Raw genomic sequence first — 27,198 nt, 5'->3', positions numbered from 1 at the left:
TACGTATATTCCTTATTTAAAAGAGAGAGTGAGCAAAGGAGGAAAGCAGCTTCCTTCCAGGCTTTGCAGGAGGCCTACCTCTGTCAGTGTCTCACTTCTAAACCTCTGAACTTAGTGCTAGGAGGGAGAACGCTTCCCTCATGGGGTAGATTGGGGTGTCATGTGGGTTTTCAAAGCCTAGGAACTTCTTAAGTCCTTATAGGTATTTCTGTAGGTACTCCCTGAGCCTGCACCTTCAGAGATCCAAAATGCAATGCAAAGACTTAAAACTCATATTCTTCAAAACTCACAATGTTTTGGTTTTTACGTTTTGTCAACCTTGGTTAACTTTTACTACCCAAATGGTAGCACAAATTCCCACTCCATCACAGATTTTCCACAAAAAGATGGAAAAAAGCAAGAAATCCTATTTAATTTACATCTATCATACCCATTGCTCTGTTCATTAATTTACTGGTTATACTAATATTTTTCAAATGTGCACAGCATGCTCAAAAAGATAAAAATTATAACCCATAATTAGCTTATATTTTAGAGGAGAGACAGCTAATATTAAAATTAGACTCAGGACATGCTATGTAATCTGCAGGGCCTGGTGTCAACTGAAAATGCAGGACCTGTTGTTCAAAGTTATTAAGAATTTCAAGTTGGAGATAACAGAGCATAAAACCAAGTGTGAGTCCATGATGCTGATTCTGAATAAACTGATATAAAATGTTAGGTTTTATATAATAAGTGTATAAAAGAAAAATTGAAAGCATGGAAAAGTGCTAAACAACAAAGAGTTTTCCATTTTTAGGGAGGGTGAAGAAGGAAGATGTCTGAAAAAAAAATGGGTTTCAATTAATAAGCTAAAAGAAGGAAGGAAGGGAGCCATGGAACCATCTGGAGAAACGCATTCTTGGCAAAGGATACAAAAACCCCAATTGGAAACATGCCTATGTCCAGCTTACTGAAGAAATAACAACTAGAGTACAGAGAGGGAGGGAAACAGGAAAATTTGAGACCAGAGACTTAAAGAGGTTAGGAAAAAGGAGATATGGCCAATATCAGGTAAGAAGTCTTAGGTTATATTAAGGACTTTGACTTTTACTATGGGTGAGATCACAGAAAATCCCTCATACCCAGGTTAGGCTTACACCTTTGTTTATTACATAAAAGTTTAAAATCTTATAATCAGGATCTACTAATTTATCTTCTCCCTTGACATTAAAAGAGGGGATGGAGAAGAGAGATTTATTAAACTCTTCTTAGAAACCTGAAATCAAGAACAGAGGAAGATTCAAGATGGTGCTGTAGGAGCAGCTCAGGATTGCAGCTCCCAGTGAAAGCACAGAGAGTGAGTGGATGCTGCATTTCCAGATGGATCATTATTGCCCCTAGACCAGGAGATTCCCAGGTGAAGCCCCATGGGTGACCAGCACGGTTGTTTTGTCCAGCGCGGCTGTTTAAACTGGTGCGGCTGTTTCGGCCAGTGCCACAGCGCAGCAGCTCTCCATACAAAATACACTGGTCTGGTTGCCCCGTTAAACTGGCAATTGGAGATCCAGGAAGGCAGATTAGCCCATTCATCTGATTAAATGGGACTGAAACGTAGTGTCAGGCCAGGAGATTCCCAGGCAGCGAGGTCGTTTCAGCTGGCGCAGTGGATCGCTGCACGGGAAATCACACAGACCCCAGCGCCCTTTCAGCTGGTGACTGGAACACCTGGGAAAGAGTCAACCATTCAACTTTAAAAAAAAGGGGGCTCTGAGGCAGGCACCCAGGTGATCAGGCTCGGCGTGTCCCACACCCACAAAAACAAACAACAAAATAAAAAACAGCAATTGGAAATGCTCAGGGTTGAGAGTTTCATGGCAAGCACAGCTAAACCCGGGATGGTCCAGCTGTGTTGAGGAGGGACGTCCACCATTACTGAGGTACTCCACCCCTACAGAGGTAGTCTGCCATTGCTGATGCAGCCTGTCATTGCTGAGGCAACCCACCATAACAGAGAGTCCACCATCACAGAGGTGGGCCACCATTGCTGAGGCAGCTCTAATCACACCCATATAAACAGGACTGCAGGGAAATACAAACAGCAGCAGGGTGGAGCTCACGGCAGCAGGGCAGACCCCACAGCAGATCAGCAAAGCCTCTGCAGGCAGACAGTGACTAGGTTGCCTACTTGCTGGGCAGGACAGCCCTGAAAAAAAAAAAAAGATAGCAGCACAATGGATACTCATAAATAAAGCCCTAACTCCCTGGGACAGAGCACCTGCGGAAAAAAAGGGGGTTTATGAGTTCTGCTGCAGTAGACTTAAACATACCTGCCTAGCAGCTCTGAATGAACAACGGAACTCACAGCTCAGCACTTGAGCTCCTATAAAGAACAAACTGTATCCTCAAGCAGCTTTCTGACCCCGGTATATCCAAAGAGTCACCTCACAAAGGACTGATCAGACTAACATTTGGCCGACATCATTCTGGGACAAAGATAGCAGAAGAAGAAACTAGTAACAACCCTTGCTGTTCTGCAGCTGCTGCAGGTGATCCCCAGGCAAGCAGGGCCTGGAGTGGACCTCAGCAGTCCTACAGCAGAGGGGCCAGACTGTTAGAAGGAAAACTAAGAAACAGAAATAACTTCATCCAACAACAATCTGGACATCCACTCAGAGACCCAATCTGAAAATCAGAAACTACACAGATGACAGGTGAATGAATCCACAAACATGGGAAGAAACCAGCACAAAAAGGAGGAAAACACCCGAAACCAGAACACCTCACCTCCTACAAGGGATCACAACTCCTCACCAGCAAGGGAACAAAGCTGGATGGACAATGAGTGTGATGAAATGACAGAATCAGACTTCAGAAGGTGCGTAATGAGAAACATCCATGAGCTATAAGAACATGTTCTAACTCAATGCAAAGAAACTAAGAAACTTGAAAAAATATTTGATGAAATGATAACAAGAATGGACAACTTAGGAATGAGTGAATTGATGGAGCTGAAAAACACAACATGAGAATTTCACGAAGCATGCACAAGTTTCAACAGCCGAATTGACCAAGCAGAAGAAAGAATATCAGAAGTCAAAGATCAACTCAGTAAAATAAAACGAGAAGCCAAGATTAGCAAAAAGTGCAAAAGGAATGAACAAACCTCCAAGAAATGTGGAACTATGTGAAGAGAACTAATCTACGTTTGATAGGTGTACCTGAATGTGACAAAGAGAATGAATCCAAGCTGGAAAATACTCTTCAGAATATTATCCAGGAAAACTTCCCCAACCTAGCAAAGCAGGCCAATATTCAAGTCCAGGAAATACAGAGAACACCACAAAGATATTCCTCAGGAAGAGCAACCCTAAGGCACATAATCGTCAGATTCACCAGGGATGAAATGAAGGAGAAAATGCTAGGGGCAGCCAGAGACAAAGGTCGGGTTACCCATAAAGGGAAGCCCATCAGACTCACAGCAGATCTCTCGGCAGAAACCCGACAAGCCAGAGGAGAGTGGGGGCCAATATTCAACATTCTTAAAGAAAAGAACTTTCAACACAGTTTTTCATACCCAGGCAAACTAAGCTTTATAAAAGAAGGAAAAATAAAATCCTTTGCGAACAAGCAAGTACTCAGAGATTTTGTCACCACCAGGCCAGCTTTACAAGACCTCCTTAAAGAGGCACTACACATAGAAAGGAACAACCAGTACCAGCCATTCCAAAAACACCAAATGGTAAAGAGCATCAACGAAATGAAGAATCTTCATCAACTAATGGGCAAAACAGCAAGCTAGAATTAAAATGGCAGTATCAAATTCACACATAACAATATTAATCATAAATGTAAATGGGCTAAATGAATCAATCAAAAGACACAGACTGGAAAATTGGATAAAAAACAAAACCCATCGGTGTGCTGTAACCAGGAAACCCATCTCACATGCAAGGAGACACAAAGGCTCAAAGTAAAGGGATGGAGGAAGATTTACCAAGCAAATGGAGAGCAAAAAAAGGCAGAAGTTGCAATTCTCGTCTCTGATAAAATAGACTTTAAAGCAACAAAGTTAAAAAGAGATAAAGAAGGATATTATGTAACGGTAAAATGATTGATACAAGAAGTGCTAATGATCCTAAATATATATGGACCCAATACAGGAGCACCCAGATATATAAGGCAAGTTCTTAATGACTTACAAAGAGACTTAGACTCCCACACAATAATAGTGGGAGACTCTAACACTCCACTGTCAATATTAGACAGATCAACCAGACAGAATATTAACAAGGATATCCAGGTCTTAAACTCAGACCTGGAACAAGCAAACCTGATAGACATTTACAGAACTCTCCACCCCAAATCCACAGAATATACATTCTTCTCAGCACCACATCACACCTACTCTAAAATTGACCACATAATTGGAAGTAAATCACTCCTCAGCAAATGCAAAAGAACTGAAATCATAACAAACAGTCTCTCTGACCACAGTGCAATCAAGTTAGAACTCAGAATTCAGAAACTAACTCAGAACCACACAGCTTCATGGAAACTGAACAACTAGCTCTTGAATGTTGACTGGATAAACAATGAAATGAAGGCAGAAATAAAGATGTTTTTTGAAACAAACAAGAATGAACACACAACATACCAGAATCTCTGGGACACATTTAAAGCAGTCTCTAGAGGAAAATATATAGCAATAAGTGCCTACATGAGAAGAGTGGAGAGATTTAAAATTGACACCCTAGCATCAAAATTGAAAGAGCTAGAGGAGCAAGATCAAAAAGCTCAAAACTTAGCAGAAGACAAGAAATAACTAAGATGAGAACAGAACTGAAAGAGATAGAGACACAAAAAACTCTTCAAAAAATCAATAAATCCAAGCGCTGGTTTTTTGAAAAGATCAACAAAATAGACAGACCACTAGCCAGATTAATAAAAAAAAGAGAGAGAATAACCAAATAGATGCAATTAAAAACGATAAAGGGGAAATCACCACAGATTCCACAGAAATTCAAACCATCATCAGAGAATATTACACACAACTCTATGCACGTAAACTAATAAACCTGGAAGAAATGAATAAATTCCTGGACACTTGTGTCCTCCCAAGCCTAAATCAGGAAGAGGTCAAAACCCTGAATAGATGAATAAAAGATCTGAAGTTGAGGCAGCAATTAAGAGCCTACCACACAAAAAAAGCCCAGGTCCAGATGGGTTCACAGCCGAATTCTACCAGACACACAAAGAGAAACTGTTCCCATTCCTTCTGACACTATTCCAAATGATCCAAAACGAGGGAATCCTTCTCAAATCATTTTATGAGACCAACTTCATCCTGATACCAAAACCTGGCAGAGACTCAACAAGAAAAGAAAACTTCAGGCCAATATCCATGATGAACATAGATGCAAAAATCTTCAATAAAATACTGGCAAGCTGATTGCAACAGCACATCAAAAAGCTTATCCACCATGATCAAGTAGAATTCATCCCGGGGATGCAAGATTGGTTCAACATATGCAAGTCTATAAATGTAATTCAGCACATAAACAGAACCAAAAACAAAAACCACATGATTACCTCAATTGACTCAGAGAAGGCCTTTGACAAAATTCAACAGCCCTTTAGGCTGAAAAACCTCAATAAACTTGGTATTCATGGAACCTATCTCAAAATAATAAAAGCTATTTACGACAAACCAACAGCCAATATCATACTGAATGGGCAAAAACTGGAAGCATTCCCTTTGAAATCTGGCACTAGACAAGGATGCACTCTCTCTCCACTCCTATTAAATATAGTACTGGAAGTTCTAGCCAGAGCAATCAGGCAAGAAAAAAAAAATCAAGGGTATTCAAATCGGAAAGGTGGAAGCCAAATTGTCTCTATTTGCAGACGACATGATAGTATATCTAGAAGACCCCATCATCTCAGCCCAAAAACTCCTGAAACTGTTAAGCAACTTCAGCAAAGTCTCAGGATACAAAATCAATGTGCAAAAATCACAAGCATTCCTATACACCAATAATAGACTTAAAGAGAGCCAAATCAAGAATGAACTTCCATTCACAATTGCTACAAACAGAATAAAATACCTAGGAATACAACTAACAAGGAATGTAAAGGACCTCTTCAAGGAGAACTACAAACCGCTGCTCAATGAAATCAGAGAGGACACAAACAGATGGAGAAACATTCCATGTTCCTGGTTAGGAAAAATCAATATCGTGAAAATGGCCTTACTGACCAAAGTAATTTACAGATTCAATGCTATCCCCATCAAGCTACCAATGACCTACTTCACAGAACTGGAAAAAACCATCTTAAACTTCATATGGAACCAAAAGAGAGCCAGCATAGCCAAAGAACACAGTAAAAAGAACACAGCGAGAGGCATCACACTACTGGACTTCAAGCTATACTACAAGGCTACAGTAATCAAAACAGCATGGTACTGGTACCAAAACAGAGATATAGACCAATGGAACAAAACAGAGGCCTTGGAGGCAACACAACATATCTACAACCATACAATCTTTGATAAACCTGACAAAAACAAGCAATGAGGAAAGGATTCCCTGTTTAATAAATGGTGTTGGGAAAACTGGCTAGCCATGTGCAGAAAGCAGAAACTGGACACCTTCCTGACACCTTCCACTAAAATTAACTCCAGATGGATTAAAGACTTAAACATGAGACCTAACATCATGAAAACCCTAGAAGAAAATCTAGGCAAAACCATTCAGGACATAGGAGTAGGCAAGGACTTTATGACCAAACACCAAAAGCATTGGCAACAAAAGCCAAAATAGACAAATGGGACCTAATCAAACTCCACAGCTTCTGCATGGCAAAAAAAAAAAAAAAACAAAAAAACAGAAAACAGTCACTAGAGTGAATTGGCAACCAACAGAATGGGAAAAAACTTTTGCAGTTTACCCATCTGACAAAGGGCTGATATCCAGAATTTACAAAGAACTCAAACAGATTTACAAGAAAAAAGCCCATTCAAAAATGGACAAAGGTTATGAACAAACACTTTATAAAAGAAGACATACATGATGCCAACAAACATATGAAAAAATGCTCATCATCACTGGTCATTAGAGAAATGCAAATCAAAACTACACTGAGATACCATCTCACACCAGTTAGAATGGTGATCATTAAAAAATCTGGAGACAGCAGATGCTGGAGAGAATGTGGAGAAATAGGAACACTTTTATGCTGCTGGTGGGAGTGTAAATTAGTTCACCCCTTGTGGAAGACAGTGTGGCGATTCCTCAAGGCCTTAGAAATAGAAATTCCATATGACCCAGCAATCCCATTACTGGGTATATATCCTAAGGACTATAAATCGTTCTACTATAAGGACACATGCACACGAATGTTCATTGTAGCACTGTTTACAATAGCAAAGACCTGGAAGCAACCCAAATGCTCATCGATGATAGACTGGACTGGGAAAATGTGGCACATATACACCATGGAATATTATGCAGCAATCAAAAATGTGGATGGAATATTATGCAGCAATCAAAAACGATGAGTTCATGTCCTTTGTAGGGAAATGGATGAACCTGGAGAACATCATTCTCAGCAAACTGACACAAGAACAGAAAATGAAATACCGCATGTTCTCACTCATAGGCGGGTGATGAACAATGAGAACACATGGACACAGGGAGAGGAGCACTATATACTGGAGTCTATTTGGGGGAATAGGGGAGGGACAGCGGTGGGGGAGAGTTGGGGAGAGATAGCATGGGGAGAAATGCCAGATATAGGTGAAGGGGAGGAAGGCAGCAACTCACACTGCCACGTGTGTACCTATGCAAGTATCTTGCATGTTCTTCACATGTCCCCCGAAACCTAAAATGCAATTAAAAAAAAAGAAACCATCACAATAATAAACATAGTCATCAATTTCCAAAAAAAAAAAATTAAAAGAAAGAAAGAAACCTGAAATCAAACAATAAAGTGAATTCATCAAAGTTTCTCAGATATTGTCATTTGGGCTATACTACATCTGTCATGTGGGATGCCTTAGGGCCCAAACATTTTTTTTTTGTCCTAGAACCATGGTCTGAATCATTCTCTTCTCTCCTCCCCTACCTAGTCCCCAGGACATTCATTTAGGCCCCAGTATACTTAATGACAAATACAGTGGTTACTTGGATTTAAAATCCATCATACCTACATAATAAGTATTTGCAAAAACAACATTCCCTTAGAAATGTATGTATTCTAAAAATAAATTAGCAAAACGTAGAGAACTATTTGTAGAATTTTATCAGCAGATTAAAACTTGTAACCTCTGATAACATTTTAAATTGTCGCTTTAACCATTTTATATGTATATTCTGAATATCTATTGAGTAAATATTTCTACCAACTGCAAGCCAGTATGCAAACTTTTCTTTGAAAATAGATAATGGAAAAGATATGCTTACATGCAAGGAGCTTCTGCTGCCATAGAGGAGAGTGGACAGGTGCTCACATTGCTAGGAGGGAGGCAGGAGAAAAATCAGATAAAGTGCCAGAAAAAAATTAGGACAATAGATTACTACTGGCTACAGAGCCGGGTGAGCCTTCATGAAAAAGCAGCAGTATTTGACAGTCATGGTAATGCATATTTTCTGTCCCTTATTCAGTTGGAAAAGGAAAAAGAACATAGAAAATAAAGAGAAATGGATACAGGACGAGGTAATTAGACGATAGAATATATGGGGGAAAATCATTGGGAAAGAGAAGAAAAAGAGGTTTCCGAAAACAGGAAGAAACATGGTAGTTTTCCATGTATATATGCTGAGATATACAGAGGGAAAATAAAAGGAGAAAAATAGAAGAAGAATTAGAAAAGGGAGGAAGGAAAAAATATGAAAAGGTTGAGGGAAGCAGAGTCAGAGAACAAGGCAGTGAGGCATAGAGAAACCTGAAAGTGGGGAGATGCCTGGTAAGATTATCAACTCCATAGAGCGCATCAAAGGCTATGGATTTCTATCCAGGAGACCCCCAGAAACACAACCTTGGATCTGATACGTTAATGTCCACACAGCTATAGATCCACTCAGATAAGATTCCTTTCTATCTTGTTTTTGTCTAACTAACGTAGCAATACTCACTTGCTTTGCTTAGGAATATCCTAGAGTTCAATCTCAAAATCCCAACCCAAGAAGTGCCATAGGTTTTTGTGTAGTGGTTGTTGCTTGTTTGTTTGAAAGCCACAGAACTTTTATGTTTTGCTCTTGCAAACATAAATAAGAATAGCGAACACCGTCATGTGCCCCGAGGCTACCCAGTGGGTCCAGAAGTAAAAGTAAAACTTTCCCAACCACTTTTTCATATACAAAGTGTTAAATTTGAAACCAGCAGCTGTGCACTTTAACCACTTTCTCTTGTGTGATTTATTCCAATTGCACTTCTTAAATAAAACTTCCATTTAAGCTATGGAAATAGATTTCCTTCCTGAACAACTTGTTCTTCTAGAAATAAGTGTTGAGTCAGATATGTGACAATGATTCTGCCAAAAGAAATATGCACCATAAACAGTGTCTTCCTATTTGTAGTTGTCTCATGTACCTCTGTGATGGGAACGCTTCTTTATCCACATTTTGGGCATGAAGAGGAAGTGTCTCATGGAAACACACAAAAACAAATTTCTCAGAAGTGAGAATTACCTGGGGACAATTTAAAATGTCTTCCAGAGAGCAGGAAAATGCAATTTAAAGTTATTGGTAGGTACTCAAACAGGTAGTTTCATCCGCCACTTCTCAAGGACTTAGAAATAAAAGCATATTTCAAAGTTAGTCTGGAAAGGGCAATTTCACTCTGCAATTTGCCCTACTTTTGATTTCCTAGGGAAAAAAAAACTTGCTTTTGCTATTTGATAATAAATAAAAGCCAATCTTAGTGAACATTTTCCCTATAGCATACATTGTGATAAGGGCTTCTGTAAGTCATCTCTTTTTATCCATAAAACAACCATAACAGGAAGGCATGCTGATCTCCATCAAACAGACCAGGCAGCTGACGGCTGTGGGCTTAAATATGGCTCCTAGCTCATATGCCAGTAAGTCAGAACTTGGATTGGCACCAAGCATAGATTATTCAATCAGTAGGTGCTTAACCAGTATCCTAGGTGGCCTCTAACTGGAGCTTCTTTATCAGAAGACATGTGCAGTTTGCTAGAGTCTCAGCTGGTGAGCTAGGACAGTGAGTTGGGCTACTGAGGCTGAACATGGGCAGGGTTTGTCATGTGAGACAGGAGAAAAGTTAAGGAAAAAAGTTCAAACAAAGCCATGTAAATGAAGTCAGAGATAGCAGTTGTGTACACCAGATGGGGAATAAACATATCATGATCAAAAGCCAAGTTTCAAAACCATGTACGAACTTGATATAAATGGAAACAGGTCAGAAATAGCAAAGATGGTCTGGGAGAATTGGCTTAATGTAACAAGGTGCCCAGAGTCGGTCCATGGGTTTTTGAAAAATGAGTGAATTGTGCTAGCTTGAAGGATAGCATACTTTACCATATGAAAATTAACTCAGTAAGATAGCAATATGTCTGTCAGGTATCAGAGCATGCTGTTTCTGGAAGGAGCAAATAGGCAAGAAGTTCTATAAACTGTAGTGCTCTTATCATAATTATCACCATCATTATGGGAAGCAATATATGAAGTCAGAAATATGTTGCATATTAAGAGGCAATGTTGGAAACCAATATCATATCCACAATGCACTGCAGCTTTTATTTATAATACCTTTTTCTTCTATTTCCTTCAAGATTTTAAAATTGTACATAGTATTATTATATCAAATTTATAAACATACCTTTTTGTAAAAATACTACGTACTAATAGTGTAAAGGACAATAAAGAAGATTAACAAAGATTAACATTCTAATATACTCATAAATAGCCATTAACAATCAGTACCAGCCCAGGCACCATAGGGAAACCCTATCTCTACAAATAATTTTAAAAATTAGCTGAGTGTGGTTGTTGTGCCTGTGATCCCAGCTACTTGGAAGGCTGAAGCAGGAGGATTTCCTGAGCCCAGGAGGTGAAGCTGCAGTGAGCCGCAATCATGCCATTGCACAAGAGCGTGGGTCACAGAGTAAGACCCTGTCTCAAAAAACAACAACAACAAACGTTTGGTAAATTTTATTTATGAAAAGCTATGTAATTCTGCTCATGTTAACTAACTTAGTTAACTTGGAATTCAACTGAATTTAAGTGAAACCAAAAAGGATAGTGCTAATGTAAAACTAATGGAGTTACTGAACTTAAGAGAGTGAGTATTCTTACTTTGCAACAGGCTTCTAGTTCTGAACCGATCTGATTTTTCTGTCCTGTGCTCAGGGGAGATTTACAGTGCACTATGCTCCTTTGCTGATTGGTAGGACCATGTGATCTGGCCACTCAGTTAGGGGTGAGTATGTGTTGCCTCTAAATCTCACGTTGAATTGTAATCCCTGAGGCTGGAGGTAAGGTCTGGTGGGAAGAGTTTGGGTTATGGGGGAAGATCCCTTAGGGCTTGGTACCATCCTTGTGGTTGTGAGTGAGTTCTCTCTTGAGATCTGGTTATTCAAAAGTGTGTGGCATCTCCCTGCAAACTTGCTCGTGTTCTTGCTTTGTCCATATGATGTGACTGCTTCCTCTTTGCCTTTACCATGAGTAAAAGCTGCCTAAGAAGCCAAGCAGATGTGGGTGCCATGCTTGTACAACACGCAGAACCATGAGACAATTAAAACTCTTTTCTTTATAAATTATCCAGCCTCAGGTATTCCTTTGTAGCAATGCAAGAACGGAGTAACACAGGGGTTTGGAGGAGTGAAACTGTGACTTCCAGGCCAAAGGATCCAACTGTCATATATGCTTCCCTAACAATCTTTTTCTCTACCATATTTATCAGGGAGGCTGAATAATCTGGACAATGCTGCTACATGATGAAATTTAATGGTTGCCGTGCTGAGACCTATAGCTAACTTTGCAAGAAGAAAATACAGCCTTGTTATAGTCAGACAGTGAGATTTTGAAGTTGTACGTTACTACAAGTTATCCCCACTAATCCTGAACAGTATCCCACATGGGCAAGATTTAGTTTCCAAACATGCCTCTGGAGTTTAGAAAAATGATACTAGAAAACTAGAAATTAACAGGTTGAACTTCAATGGTGAATACACCATTATTCATTTGTAAAAACATGTAGAATGTAGAGCACCAAGAATAAACCCTAATGTAAACTATGGACTTTGGATGATAATATATTAATGTAGACTCATCAGTTTTAACAATGTTCTATCTGGTGGGGGATGTCAATAGTTGGGAAGACTGTGCATATGTAGGGCTGAGAAGCATATTGAAACTTTCTGTACTTTATGCTCAATTTTTCTGTAAGTCTAAATCTGCTCTAAAAATTATGTCTGTTTACATAAATTATCAAGTTGAGATATTGTATTTTTTAGACCACACATTTCAATGTTGACATCTATTTCCTATTTTCATGCTATAATATGTGAGAAAATTGGCATTTCTATGTTTCTTCAAATTCTTAAAAAATTATTGGTACCTATATTATTATTTTTACTTTGTTATATCAAATTACTTTCTGTTTTATAAACATAATTTTTAGTTGTTATGTCTCACATGTCTAACAAAATGGATTAAATACTTAACACAAATGCTTCAACATGGTTTCTATACCCTAAGTTCTGTCTTGTTTTTTTCCTTTTTCCATAGATTTTCTTATTCATTAGAATTTTGTTTGTTAGCATTATTTCTTGCTTATTTTGGTAATAGGAGGTTAAATGTTTTAGTCCTAAACTTCTCAAATATCTATAAATGTTCTTGGTTATCTTTATACTAAAATTGACAACAGGGCTAAAGATGTATTAGGTCACACTTTTCTACAGAATGTCTTTTCTGTCTACTGGGATGAGTGGTGATGTGAAAAGTCTGAGGCCCAAATTCCATATAATTTGTTTTGTCTGCTTCAGTGACTACTCACATAAGCCTTCTGTTTTCTTTTTAAATTAACTAATGTTATCAAAATATAAATTAGTGTTTACTTTTTCTGTATCAAAAGCTTCTGAGGATTGATACGTGCCTTCGCTCTGTAGATAGCAATGTTCTTTGTTTCAAAAGAACTTTGAGTTCATACACTTAATTACATTTTCTATTGTATTAATCTTTTTCAAGGACATAAACTATATATGTGTTATATTTCCTCCCTTATCCATGATTATAATCTTTTCTGTAATAAGTGTTTTTAACATTTTATTCTAATTTGTATTGCTTCAAATATGATATTGATCTCTCTGATAGATTTTATTTTCTCTCATTTATTTTCTGAGAGTTCACAGTTCATTTTTCATTTTCTTTTTCATCTTTGTAGCACTTTCTTGAGATAAGTTATACAAGAGAACGTGTTTTCTACAGCATCCTGGAACTTGTCCAGAGTTGTCAGCCTGAAGTCTTCAGGTGAAAATTTGGGTAATTTCTGTCTCCTATATTTTTTGCCATTGAAAAGTCTATCAGTTGCATTTTCCTTAAATACACATTTTGACTTTATCCATGTATCTAACAGAGAATAAACTTAAACATACAAAACTCAAATATACAAAAATGTAACCTCTTTCATTATATTTTATATATTTTATACATTGTCATATTAAATTGTATATATTTATTATTTACACAATGTTTTGAAGTATATATACATTTTGGAATGACTAAATCTAGCTAATTAACATATGCATTAGCTCATATAGTTATAATTTTTGTGGTAAGAATACATCCACTCTTAGCATTTTTCAAAAATATATTAACCAAGTCATCATGTTGTAAAATAATTTTTTGAATGTATTGTTCCTGTCTAGCTAAAATTTTGTGTTTTTTGACCAACATTTCCACAACACTCCTCCAACTAACCTAGCCCCTGATAACTTCCATTCTAAGTCCATGAAATGGACTCTTTTTTTTTTTTTTGAGACTGAGTTTCACTCTTGTTACCCAGGCTGGAGTGCAATGGCGTGATCTCGGCTCTCCGCAACCTCCGCCTCCTGGGTTCAGGCAATTCTCCTGCCTCAGCCTCCCGAGTAGCTGGGATTACAGGCACATGCCACCATGCCCAGCTAATTTTTTGTATCTTTAGTAGAGACGGGGTTTCACCATGTTGACCAGGATGGTCTCGATCTCATGACCTCTTGATCCACCCGTCTCGGCCTCCCAAAGTGCTGGGATTACAGGCTTGAGCCACTGCGCCCGGCCGAAATTGACTTTTTTTTAGATTCCACATATAAAGAGAAAATGTGGTATTTTTTTTTCCTGTGCCTGGCTTATTGCACTTAACGTAACATCTTTCAGGCTTATCCACATTGTCACAAATGACAAGATTTCTTTCTTCTTATGGTTGAGTAATATTCCTTGTGTATATATACCACATCTTTTTTTATCTGTTTGTTCATGATGGACACTTAGGTTGATTCCATGTCTTGGCTTTTGTGAATAGTGCTGTAATAAACATGGAAGTGCAGATATCCCTTTGAGATAGCGATTTCATTCTTTTGTATGTATATCTGGTAGTTGGATTACTGGATCATATAGTTCTCCTTTTATTAAAAAAATAAAAGGAGAACTACTCATACTGTTCATCATAATGTCTTTTTAAATTTACATTCCCAACAGTGTCCAAGGGTTCTTTTTTGTCCACACCCATACCAATTTTTATCTTTTGTCTTTTTGATAATGGCCATCATAACAAGTGTGAGGAGATAGCTCATAGTGCTTTTAATTTGTGTTTCCCTGAGGATTAGTGATGTTGAGCCTTTTTTTCATATCTGTTGGCCATTTAACGTCTTTCTTTGAGACATGTCTATTTTTTGAGTTATTTGTTTTATTCCTACTTTAATTGAGTTGACTTTCTTATGTATTTTGGAAGTTAGCCTTCTATCAAATATAGAGTTTGCAAGTATGTTCTCCCATTTTGTAGGTTATCTCATCACTCTAACTGATTGTTTCTTTGGCAGTGTAGAAAATTTTCAGTTTGTTGTAATCCCATTTGTCTATTTTTGCTTTTGTTGCCTGTGCATTTGGAGTCATACTTAAAAAGTCATTGTCCAAACCAATGTCATGCAGCTTTTCTCCTGTGTTTTCTTCTAGTAGTTTCATAGTTTCATATTTTCAGGTCTTATATTTCAGTCTTTAATCCACTTTGAGTTGATTTGCTATACAATGTGAGATGTTAGTCTAATTCTATTCTTCTACATGTGGATACACCAGTTTTTCCAACATAATTTACTGAAGAGGCTCTTCTTACTGCATTGTGACTTCTTGCCTTCATTGTTGAAAATTGGTTGACTGTAAATGCATAAATTTCTGGGCTCTTTATTAGGTTCCATTGGTCTGTGTGTCTGCTTTTATGGCAGTACCATGTTGTTTTGGTTACTATGGCTTTGTAGTTTATTTTGAAGTTAGGTAGTGTGATGCCTCCAGTATTGCTCTTTTTTGCTAAAAATGGCTCTGGCATTCAGAGTTTTATGTGGTTTCATTTTAGTTTTTTAATATTTCTGTAAAGAATGTCACTGATATCTTAATAAGGGTTGCATTGGATCTACAGGTTACTTTGTGTAGGTGGATATTTGATTAACTCTTCCTACCAATGGGCATGTGATATCTTTACATTTATTTATGTTCTTCTTAATTTCTTTCTTCAATGTTTTATACTTTTTGGTGAACAGATTTTTAACTCCCTTGGTTAAATTTATTTCTAAGTGTTTCTGTAGCTATTATAAGAGAAATTTTTTTTTTTATTTCTTTTACAGATAGTTCACTGTGAGTATTAGAAACTACTGCTACTTCACAGAATTCATTTCTTAGTTATAACAGTTCTTTAGTTACATCTTTAGGGTTTGTTATACATAAGATCATATCATCTGCAAGTAGGGACCATGTAGTTTCTTCTTTCCCTATTTGGATTCCTTTTATTTCTTTCTCTTATCTAATTGCTCTGGTAGTTTGACTACCAGACTAGGAAAAGTACTAGGACTTTCAATACCAATTTAAATAGAAATGGTAAGAGTATCCTTGTTTTATTCCAATTCTCAGGGGAAAAGCTGTCAAATTCCCTCTGTTGAACATAATTTTAGTGACAGGTTTTGTGTTGTATGTCCATTATTGTGTTGCAGGCCATTTCTTCTATAACTAATTTGTTGAGATTTTTTATCATGAAATAATAGGGTATTTTGTCAAATGTTTTTTCTGCACCTATTAAAATCAACATATGATTTCTGCCATTCATTCTATTAAAGTTATGTATTACATTTAATTTATATATGTTGGGCCATCCTTGCATCCCTAAGATGAATCCCATTTGATCATGGTAAATATTTTTCTAAATGTTGTTGAATTCACTTTGTCAGTGTTTTGACAATGGTTTTTATGTTTATGTTCATACAGAATATTGACTTGTAGTTTTCTTTTGTTACAGTTTCTTTGCCTGGCTTTGGTGTCAGGGAGAAGCTGACTTTATAAAATGTTGTAAGTATCCCCTTTTTCAATAGTTTGAAATAAGTTGAGATGAATTGATATTTGTTCTACTTAAATGTTTGATAGAATTCAACAATGAAGTCATAAACTCCTAGACTTTTATTTGATAACAGGCTTTTTATTACTGATTCAATTTCTTTATTCATTATTGATCCATTAATATTTTCTATTTATTTTTAATTAAGTTTTGATAGTTTGCATACATCAAGGAATGTATTCATTTCTTCTAAGTTGTCCAATTTTTTAGACTTTCCAGGGCTGAAAATGACCTGAAGAATACATTAGCATGTAATTGTTCATAATAATCTCTTATGACCCTTTGTATTTCTGTTGTATTAGTTGTAATGTCTCCTTTTCCGTTTCTACTTTTATGTATTTTAGTCTTCTCTCTTTTTTTCTTAGCCTACCTAAAGGTTTGTCAATTTTGTATATATATATTTTTTCAAATGAAGTTTTCTTGGTCTTTTCCAATGTGTTTGTGGCCTCTATTTTATTTATTTCTTCTCTCATCTTTATTGTTTCCCTCCTTCTATTAACTTTGGGCTTAGTTTGTTCTTGTTTTCCTGGTTTTTTGAGGTGCAATGCTAGATTATATATATATATATATATCTTTCTTCTTTTTTGTAGGTGTTTATTATAATGAGCTTCCTTCTTAAAACTCTTTTTGCTATACCCTATATGTTTTGGTATATTGTTTTTATTTTCATTTGTCTCAAAAATTATTTATATTTTCCTTTTAATTTGTTTGTTAACTCATTGGTTCTTCAGGAGCATGTTGTTTAGTATTCACATATTAGTGATTTTTTCAAAGTCCTCCTGTTGTTGATTTTTAGTTTTATATCATTATGGTCAGTAAAGGTATCTAGTATGATTTCAGTCTTAAATTTGTTAAAACTTCTTTTGTGGTATAACATATTATCTATTTTGGAGAATGTTCTATATGTAATTGAGAATAATATTGAATGGAATAGTCTGTATATGCCTGTTAGGTTCGTTAAATCTAGAATGCTTAAGTCTGAAGTTTCCTTAATAATTATCTATATGGATGATTTGCCTATTTCTGAAAGTGCAACATTGAAGTTTTCTACCATTATCCATTGCAGTACGTCTCTCCCTTCAGACTTATTTTTATTCACTTTATGTATTCAGGTACTTCAATATTATGTGCATTTATTATTATAATTATTATATCTTTTTGCTGAATTGACCCTTTTGTCATTATATAATGATGTTCTTTATCTCTTTTTATATTTTCATAAAGTCTATTTTGTCTGATATTAGTATATCTGCTCTTGCTCTCTTATGGTTTTATAGCATAGAGTATCCTTTTTTTAATCACTTCGCTTTCAGCCTATGTGTGGTCTTATAAGTAAAAGGAATTTTATGTAGACAGCATATAGTTGGGACTTGGGTTTTTTTAAATTCATTCAGCCACCTTATATATTTTAATTCCAAATTTTAATTCATTTGCACTTGAGGTAATTATTGATAGGTAAGGACTTAACTACTGTCAATGTATTAATTGTTTTGTAGATCATTTGTTCCTTTCTTCCTCTCTTGCTGTCTTCCTTTTTGATTAAGTGATTTTTCTCTAGTGGCATACTTATTTTCGTGTGTGTGTGTGTGTATCTACTATAGGTTTTTGCTTTGTGATTACCATGAGGCATACAAAAAACATACATAGTTACAACAGTATATTTTAAGCTGATGATACCCTTCATAACAAAAATTTAGAACTTTATATTTTTACTCCAAACTCTCCCCACATTTTGAATTTTTGATCCCATAGTTCACATCATTTTACATTACATATGTCTTTTAAATTATTGTAGCTATTATTTTGAATAGTTTTATGTTTCAACCTTCACACTAAAATATATAAGTACTTTACATTCAACTATTACAATACTAGAGTATTCTGAATTTAACTGTCTACTTTTACCAGTGAATTTTATAGTTTTGGATTTTTTTTGGATTGTTAATGTTCTTTTCTTTCAGCTTGAAGAACTGTCTTCAGCATTTTTTTAATAAGACAGGTATTATGGTGAGAAACTTCCTCAGCTTTGCCTGTCTGGAAAAAATCTTTTTTGCCTTCATTTATGAAGGACAACTTTCCTTGGTACAGTATACTTGGTTGACAGTATATTTTTCCTGTAGGACTTGGAATATTTTATCTGACTACTTCATAAGATCTCTACTGAGAAGTCTGCTGCCAGACATATTAAAACTCTCATATGTTAATTGCTTTTTCTTGTTGATTTCAGATTCTTCTTTTTGTCTTTGATTTCTCACAGTTTGACTATAATGTCTTAAATTGTCTTATTTGGAATGAACCTGATTAGAGACTTTTGACCTTCCTATATCTGGATATTTATATCTTTCTTTAGGTTTAAATGTTTTTCTACAATTTTTAAAATCAGCTTTCTACTTTTCTATCTTTCTCCACTCCTCCTTTAACTCCTGTGATTCAAAAATTTGTGCATTTGATCCTGTCCCATAAATCCCATAATATTCTTTGTTCTATTTTATTTGCATTTTTTACTATATGTTTTTAAATAACCTGGTCTTGAGTTCATAAATTTTCTCTTCTGCCTGATAAATTCTGCTGTTGATGCCCTATATTGCACTTTTTATTTTGTTCATTATATTTTTTAGGTGCAAAATGACTGCATGTGTGTGTGTGTGTGTGTGTGTGTGTGTGTGTGTGTATGTGTATTTTCTCTTTCAATTGCTCTGTTGAATTTCTCATTATGGTCACATATTTTTCCTTATTTAATTTGAAACATTTCTCTATATTTTCTTGTAGTTTGTTATGTTAAATTCTTTTTCAGGAAGTTTATACATCTTCATTTCTTTAGGATCAGTCAATCCCTGACACCTTATTTGTCTGTTTGGTGATATTATGTCTCCATCATTGTTCTTGATTATTGTGGTTGTGCATCAGTGGCTGCATAATTGAAGAGGCAGATACTTATTTCAGTCTTCACAGACTACTTTGTTCTGGACAATCCCTGCAATAGGAACACTGCTGGGGTATACCAGAAACCCAGGGCAATTATGACTGTCACAGTGCTGCCAGAAGCACAACATCAGGCACAATGCTGGGGTAAGTCTGATTCCCAGGGTAACTGAGGCCTGTTGTGTAGAAGTTTGGACCACTGATGTTGACCCAGAAATGGTACAGGCCAGAGACTGAGTTCACCAAGCAAGCATGAAGCCTAGAGATTTATGGTACTGGTTGGTGCCATGGTGAGTCTAAAAGCTCTGTCCATTGGTACTGGACTGGAATATAGGATTGTGGGTTTCTGCCAAGTGCCACATTTTACTGTCACAGGCCAGCATTCTGTCCAAGATAAGTCCTATGCTCACTTTTCTCTCTTTCCCCAAAGCAGATGTTATGCTTTTCATACTGGATTCCCTGGGGTTGGGAGAACCATGAAATGGATAATGTAAAACCATTATTTCTACCATCTTCAATGCATCTTTCTTTACTGATGTGATACTACTAGGTATTGTAATCTCCCACTTGATTTAATTAGTTCTTGTGAAGGTATTTTTAAATGCGTGATTAGTTTTTTGAATTTGTTTCTGTGGGAAGATGGTTGCTGGAGAATACTACTCTGACATCTTGTGCTGTCCTCTAGATTAAACTATTTTATTTTCTACAGGTGACTTCATAGTGGTCCTTAAGTCTCCCAGTCTTCTTAGCATAGCCAATCTACTGTATATGCCATGCTTACATATATATCTTGAACAATTGATTTTAGAGACTCAAAACTGATTTTCTGTTAAAATGATTGGGCATTTATCTTCCAAAAATAGAAAAAGTAATAAAACATCAGTAGAGAATATTTTATAAAACAATCACACTGACAAAAGCTCTTTCTTTAATCACACAGGTTCCTTTGAACTCTCTTCTGGACTAGTCCTCAACTTTAGCCCATGAAGAATGCAGACTTCCAGCATAAACAATTTCATCCACCCTGGACACTGAGGGATGTTAACATACTCTAGCATGCCTACTTACAGCCCAAGGATGTGTGAAAGAAAAATAAGAACTTGGGATCCCAATTCATTATGCCAAAAGAAAAAACAAAACAAAACAAAAGCTTGTAGATTTACAAGAAAAAACTAACAACCTCATCAAAAAGTAGGTGAAGGTTATGAACAGCCACTTTTCTAAAGAAGACATTTATGTGGCCAACAAACATATGAAAATATGTTCATTGTCACTGGTCGTTAGAGAAATGCAAATCAATACCACATTGAGATACTACCTCAAACCAGTTAGAATGGTGATCATTAAAAAAATCTGGAGACAGCAGATGCTGGAGAGGATGTGGAGAAATAGGAACACTTTTATACTGTTGGTGGGAATGTAAATTAGTTCAACCATTGTGGAAGACGGTGTGATGATTCCTCAAGGATCTAGAAATAGAAATAGCATTTGACCCAGCAATCCCATTACTAGGTATATACCCAAAGGATTATAAATCATTCTATTATAAAGAGACATACACATATATGTTCACTGTGGCACTGTTTACAATAGTAAAGACCTGAAACCAACCCAAATGCTCATCAGTGACAGACTGGATAAGGAAAATGTGGCACATATATACCATGGAATACTATGCAACCATAAAAAATGATGCATTCATGTCCTTTGCAGGGACATGGATGAATCTGGAAACCATCATTCTCAGCAAACTGATGCAAAAACAGAAAACCAAACACCACACGTTCTCACTCATAGGCAGGTGTTGAACAATGAGGATACAGGGACACAGGGAGAGGAAAAACACACATTGGGATCTGCGGGGGTGGGATGGTGGGGAATGGGGAGATTGGGGAGGGATAACATTGGGAGAAATACCTAATGTAGGTGATGAGGGGATGGAGGCAGTAAACCACCATGGCAAGTATGTAACTATGTAACAATCCTGCAAGATCTGAACATGTATCCCAGAAGCTAAAATATAATTCATGGACTTGGGCCTATGCAATTTCAATTAAACGTTTTGAAATAAATAATGCAAGGCAATGATGAACAAACAAGGATAAGATTTACTTCTGAGAAAAGTGAATGAATGGTATTAGAGATGAGACACAGGAAGCTTTAATTTTGCCTTTTATAATTTATTTCTTAAAAAAATATGCTGAGGTAAATTTGACAAGTCATTAACAGTATTTTTAAAGTTACTTTTCCTTTTTCGATAACTCTCGAAACATAGGAATTATTCTTAGTAAATTGGGGAAAAAAGAATGAACATTCATTCACCTCTTACTCTGTGCCAATTGTGATGCTAAAAGCTTTCATTTACAATTTTATATATTCCTCACAAATGCTCTATAAAGTAGTCATCATTTAGGACCAATTTATTTAGAATGAAATTGGATTTCTAAAAGGTTAATTTCTAAAAGGTTTAAAAATCCAGTCATGTCTGATTCCAAAAGTACAGAAGCATTTTGCTGAACCATAAATTTTTTAAATGTGTCTGTGAAGCAAAGCATGATAAACCCAAAGCTCATTAGAGTTTACTTTGTTTCCATAGTTCCCTTAAGCACTAATATAGCATGAAAATATCTAGTGTTTTCAATTGCCATGGTTTCTTGGTATAAATTTTAATACAATTATAAAAAATATTTGCTAATATAAGAATTACATTGTACATTTGCCAAATAGTATTAATGATTTGACCCAGAGAATAGAAGTTATTTCCGAATCATCTTCTAAAGTTATTTGCCGTTTTCTTTTCAAGTTAACACAAAACTTGCTGTATTAGTCCATTCTCACCCTGCTATGAAGACATACCCAAGACTGGGTAATTTATAAAAAGAAGGGGTTTAATTGACTCACAGTTCAGCACAGCTGGAGAGGACTCAGGAAATTTACAATCACAGCAAAAATAGAAGCAAGCATGTCTTTCTTCATGTGGCAACAGGAAGGTGACGAATGAGAAATGGCAGGGTGATGAAGCCCCTTATAAAACCATCAGAACTTATGAGAACTCACTATCATAAGAACAACATTGAGGTAACCACCCTCATGATTTGATTATCTCCCACTGGCTCCCTCCCATGACAAGTGGGGAATATGGAAACTACAGTTCAAAATGAGATTTGACTGGGGACAAAGCCAAGCCATTTAATTTTACCATTAGGCCCTCCAAAGTGTTATGTCCACTATTTGAAAATACAATAATGCCTTCCCATTCCATTCCAGCATTAACTCATAAGTTCAAGCCCAAAGTCTCATGTGAGACAGGGTGCATCCCTTCCACCTATAAACATGTAAAATCAAAAGCAAGCTAGTGACTTCTTAGACACAATGGAAATACAGGCATCGGGTGTGTCTTATCTAATATAAAGAGTCTACAGGCCCCATGCAAGTCTAACATCTAATAGGGAAGTTATTAAACCTTAACATTGCAAAATAATCTTTGGCTCCATGTCTAACATCCAGATCACACTGATGCAAGATGTGGGCTACCAAAACCTGTGGCTATGCAGGGTACATTCTTCCTCTCAGCTGCTTTTACAGGCTGGCTTTTCCAGGCATACAGTAGAAGCTGTCAGTGGACCTACCATTCTGGGTACTGGAGGACAGTGACCCTCTTCTCACCTCTCTACTAGGCAGTGTTCTAGTAGAGACTGTGTGGGAAGCTATGACTCCACATTTCCTTTGCTCAATGCCCTAGCAGAGGTTCCTCATGAGGACTCCGCCCATGCAACAAACTTCTGCCTGGATATTCTGGCATTTACATAAATCCTCTGAAATCTAGGTACAAGTTCCCCAATCTCAATTTTTGACTTCTGCATACCCACAGGACCAACACCATATAAAATCTGCCAAGGATTGAGGCTTGCACCCTCTGAAGCCACAATCCAAGGTTTACCCTGTCTCTTTTTAGTCATGGCTGGAGTGGCTGGGATGCAGCATACCAAGTCTCAAAGCTGCACAGAGGAGAGGGGGCCCTGAGACTGGTCCAGGAAACCATTTTTTACTTTAAGGCCTCTGGGCCTGTGATGGGAGGGTTTGCTGTGAGGTTCTCTGACAAGCCCTGGAGACATTTTCCTTATTATGTTGGTGATTAATATTTGGATCCTCCTTACTTACGCAAATTTCTTCAGTGGGCTTGGATTTCTCACCAGAAAATGAATTTTTCTTTTCTATGGCATTGTTAGACCACAAATTTTCCAAACTTCAATGCTCTGCTTTCTCTTGAATGCTTTGCCATTTAAAACTTTCTTCTGCCAGATACCCTAAATCATTTCTTTTCAGTTCAAAGTTTTATAAATCTCTAGAGCAAGGGAAAAATGCCACCAGTCTCTTTCCATAGCAAGAGTGATCTTTACTCCAGTCCCCAAGAATTTCCTCATCTCCATCTGGAACCACCTCAGCCTGGACTTCATTGTCCATATCACTATCAGCAGTTTGGTCAAAGCCATTAAACAAGTCTCTAAGAAATTCCAAACTTTCCCACATTTTCCCATCTTCTGAGTTCTCCCAGTCTCTAAGAAGTTTCAACCTTTCCCACATTTTCCTGTCCTCTTCTGAGCCCCCTAAACTGTTACAACTTCTTCCTGTTACCCAGTTCCAATGTTGCTTCCACATATTCAGTATCCTTATAGCAGGACCCCACTCTGCAGTACCAATTTATTGTATTAGTCCATTCTCACACTGCTATGAAAACATATCCAAAACTAATAATTTATAAAGGGAGGTTTAATTGACTCACAGTTCAGCATGGCTGGGAAGGTCTCAGGAAAATTACAATCATGGTGGAAAAGGAAGCAAATACATTCTTCTTCACATGCCAAAAGGAAAGAGAAGAATAAGCAAAAGGAGTAGAAAAATCCCTTATAAAACCATCAGATCTCATGAGAACTCACTCACTATTACAACAACAGCATGGAGGTAACCACTCATGTGATTCAATTACCCCACACTGGGTCCTTCCCATGAGATGTGAGGATTATGGGAATAACAGTTTAAGATGAGATTTTGGTCGAACACAGTCAAACTACATCATTTGCCCAAAGAAAAATTTGCCCATGACACTTGCTGTTTCAATTACTCTGCTTCTGGCTTTTCTGTGTAGACATTTAAAACTAGAAAAGTGGTTTCTGATTGAGGAAAAAGAAAAGATTGAAGTAGTTACTTTCTTTCAAATTTGTGGGTAAAATTAGCCAGTAAAGTTGAACATAGAAAATAGAAAAATAAATGACATTTTGACCAATTTGTTTCTATTCCTGTTTAATAATACATACTTTGTGTAAGATACATAGTTTGGAGTGAAATTGCTGCTGTATCTAGAGTATACAAATATTTAATATTTTTGCATATTTTTTAAATGTTGCTCAGAGTGATTAGACTATTTTACAAAAACAGTATATAAATTTTCCCAGGTTGCCATAATAGAAGTAACATATGGTACTGTCAGAACTTTTTGTTTGTATGAGTCTGATTGATGTAAAATGCTATTGTTATTTTAATTTGTACCTCTTGATTCCAGAAGAGTTGGGAATTTTTTTTAACATTTTAATGTTTTCTGTGAATTGCACATTCAAATCCCTTATATACTTAAAAATTTGTTTATTCTTAATTTTTATGTTGATTTATGGGAGTAGTTTATATATGCTGAATACCAATATTTTGTCAGTTATAAATGTCAGAACTGTTTTTACTAAGCCAATAAAGTTTTGGTATTCTGTGTACCTAGCTAGAAGTTCTGTTATATTATTTTATTAAAATAATCTGGGAAATGAAGATATAAGGGGATATGATTGATAGATACATTCATTCCAGGTGTACCAGCAGCTTATTTGAAAACTAAAAATCTCATTTGTCTAGCCCTTTTTCTAATAAGGACCAATGACCAATGTTGGATCCCTCTAAAATGTTTAGTTTTTATGGTTTCCAACCTTCTGATTCCTCTTGCTTAAAAGAATATGCCATCTCTACTTTTTTAAATTCTAAAAGATGCTTCACTATGGTAAGCAAATAACTTTGCAGTCTTCTTAGCTGTTTTCTCACTTATAGAATAGAGGTACTGATATCTATTTTTGAGGCAATATGTGCTTTATGTAATACATTATGATTGACTGATAAAATGCTAAAATAAAGCCTCAAATTTTAAATACTTTAACAATCCTGCAAATAAATGGAAAAGAGAATTTTGTAAGGCCAGAGACAATACAGGGGCATAAGCTTAAGAGAGTTAGAAGGCACTGATGCAATTTATATTATTGGGCTACTTTCAGATCCAGATGTCCTAAAGCTTCTACAAATAAGACACAAAGTGAAAAGAAATGGGCTCATCCTAAGCATAAATTCTTGTCTGACACATCAACACATGAATCTGGCATCCAAAATGGTCATGCCTTCAGAGAAAGGAGAACTAGTACAAATAAATTTAAATACAGATATTGCTTGCTTTTGCCAAAGAAACACTAGAGCATATAACAATATGGCATATTTAAATACAAACACAGAAATACACTACATGCATGCAGTCTATCTATACCAATGAAAACACAGATTTGCAGAATAGAATTGATATTTTTAATCAATTAATTTTTTTTAAGAGACAGGGTCTGGCTATGTTGCCCAGGTTGGAGTGCAGTGGCTATTCACAGGTGCGATCCCACTACTGATCAGCACAGGAGTTCTGACCTGTTCTGTTTCCAACCTAGGCCAGTTCACCCCTCCTTAGGCAACCTGGTGGTCCCTCCTCCCAGGAGGTCACCATATTGATGCCGAACTTAGTGCAGACACCTGACTGGCATAGCACACGACAGCCCAGAACTGCTGGACTCAAGCGATCCTCCAGCCTCAGCCTACCTAGCAGCTGGGACTACAGGCACATGCCACCACAGCAGGCTAGAATTGATTTTAGCTCCTCTCTCCTCCTGCCTTGTAGTAGTAGTGACCTAACTACTCTTTGTCTATAGAAAACTTAATTAAATTATAATGATATAGGTAGGCCAGAGACAAAAGAATAAACTATATATATACCATAAAAACGCTAATCAAAAGAAAATAGCAGTGCATATATTAAAATCAGACAAAATGTGTTTCAAGAAAAGAAAATAATCAGAGGTGTATTAATAAAATAATAAAACAGTCAATTCATCTAGAAGACATAATATTTCTGTACGTATAAAACAACAGAGCTGCAAAACACATGAAGCAAAAACAAACAAAACTAAACCAAGAAGACAGATCCACAATTATAATTGAAGACTTCAACTACTCTCTCAGTAATTAAAACAACCACTAAACAAAAAAATAAGTTATAAAAGAGAGGAACTGCACAACATCATCAATCAACAGAATGTAATTGACATTTATAGAAGACTTAACAACAACAGAACACACATTATTTTCATGCATACATGAGATGTTAACTAAAATAGACCATATCTTTGGGTTATAAAACGTATCTTAAAAATGTGAAAGAATCTATCACTGGACAGAAAGGTGAAAAGAAAATAATAAAAATTTGAACATGGAAAGAAATAAAAACCAGATAAAGCTTGTCCTCTGACCATAGTAAATTTAAACTAAAAATCAGAAACAGAAAGTTAAAACTATCAAAAGACTTAGAAATTAAACACTTTTCTAAATAATCTATGATTCAAAAATAAAATC

This window comes from Callithrix jacchus, chromosome 12, assembly GCF_049354715.1.
Source record: "Callithrix jacchus isolate 240 chromosome 12, calJac240_pri, whole genome shotgun sequence".
Classification (NCBI taxonomy): Eukaryota; Metazoa; Chordata; class Mammalia; order Primates; family Cebidae; genus Callithrix; species Callithrix jacchus.
Note: the sequence above shows the minus strand (reverse complement) of the source record.